The sequence below is a fragment of the Bombus huntii genome, chromosome 10 (assembly GCF_024542735.1).
Source record: "Bombus huntii isolate Logan2020A chromosome 10, iyBomHunt1.1, whole genome shotgun sequence".
Classification (NCBI taxonomy): domain Eukaryota; kingdom Metazoa; phylum Arthropoda; class Insecta; order Hymenoptera; family Apidae; genus Bombus; species Bombus huntii.
This window is the reverse complement of record NC_066247.1, coordinates 1,007,631-1,009,707: the sequence shown is the minus strand read 5'-3', so window position 1 is coordinate 1,009,707 and position 2,077 is coordinate 1,007,631.

The following is a 2,077-nucleotide window of genomic DNA, read 5'->3' as shown; positions in this document are numbered from 1 at the left end:
TTTACAGAGATAACGATGAAACACGACGATGCCACCAGGAAGAACGACGGTTTCTTGTTCTTCGTACCTCTTTCTAAGACATTGTGGACAGAATGGGAGTTTAATCACGATGTACTACACTTTATATGTCGGTTTATCAGTTTCCCCTGTTATCACAATCGAATCTTATGCAGACCCCTCCTTGCGACTAGCGAAACCTATTGATATTTTCGAGACACGGAAATAAAAAGGAAGAAAGCTTCAGAAGAGGAAAAGAGAGGATTTGAGGAGGTATAAGCTCGAAGTATTTATAGCTTCGGTATTTATTTCTTCGCTTATTTACTTTTTTAAATCGAACGGCCTATTAGAGATTTGCTTAACTATTTATTGAAAGTTATTTGTACAGATTTTACAAAATTTATCGAAAGACTTAAATATTAAATATGTAAAAAATTTCTTTTAATATAATTATTTGAAAAAATCGCCATATACTCGCGAATATGTTAATTTTTATACAAGAGTATCGATTAATGTGACTGCTGAATATATGTATACTTCCCCTTCTTCAAAACGCAAATGAAATATCAGTATATTTTTCTCAACAGTGCTAAAATACAGGCACCGTTGAAAAGTACTAGAGTGAAATGAAATGTTAAAATACACAGTGTTCTACTTTAAGCATCGACCGTCCTGACGTTCCACTGACTTTCATTGCATTGATGAAACTACACCATCGTACACACAGCACTTTCAGAGTATGAAATTTTAATAATACCATTTCTGTGAGAAGTAGCCGTCCATTTATAGACACAAATAGTCCACTTATAGATTATAAACTTATTGTGCTTACTAAATTGTGTAATTGAGAACACGATATAATGTTATACTATTAGCAATATTAGAGAAAGAAGAAACAAAGATATTAGAGAACACAGAAATCTAGAAATTACAATGTAAACTGTACTTACTGTCGAATACAAGCATCAAGATTGCAAATATAAAGATCAAACAAGACTGATAACGAATCTAGTAATTATGAAACATTCATAGTTTACATGTTCAATGTATTAAAAATAGCCGAGACATAGCAGCTATCTGTTAGACAGGATTACGTACTATCAGAGTACTTCGTTTACAAAATATTTATCGAAAAGATGGGAACAATATGAAATATACAAAAGTGAAAGGTTATAGTAAGGAAATAGAGTAAGTAAATTATATAGTTTCTTAGAATATCTAAATTCGTATTTCATTATGGTATCTCTTATTGGAGGAACAAAAAGCAGAGAAATGCCATTAAAAATTAAATTCGCACGAGTTATTTGAAGAAGCTGAGTCATTGTAAAAAAAAAACGAAGGTTGCTGTGCAAAAAATAAGAACAGAATCCAAGTATTTCCTCTTTAAAACTCGCAAAGATGATTTCTAATTGTTTTGACAGACGTCGTCCAAATCTTGTCGAACAGTTTTACGAGAGTACGATTTTCATGATGAAATTCTTCATAAGATACCATATATCAGCAAAAGTAAAATACACAAAGTAAATTTTACACGATTGAAACGATCTATACGTTACTCAAGATAATATGAATCGAAACAAACTAATATTTTATAACGAATACAAATTAAGTACTTAAAAGAAATAAGTCATTTTTCGTTGTCGGTTAATACACTCTTAAAATTATTGTTACAATTTTTTATTAGTTTATTATATTGTACACATAATTTATTACATTGTGTATTAACAATATAATTGTTTTTTAAATAGTTCCAATTATATCTTATAAATATGCGATCTTACCATTTTATTCTTTTCGAAGTTTGAAAGCACGACAAACAAACGACAAACGTGTTTCATTGTGATGTTTAAAATTTATGATACTGAACGTTCGAGCGGTAATAACTCAAATATCTTTCAAATATTTTATAAAAGTCTTATGTATAACGAGCAAATAAACATACATATATATGTTATCTCTGACGTTTAATTTGAATTCCGTGTGAAGAATACTTAATCTTTGCGCATGATATCGTGATACATTTATGGTGGCTATATTTTTGTGTCATGGAAACGAACTACTCTTTAGAAACATAAAGAAC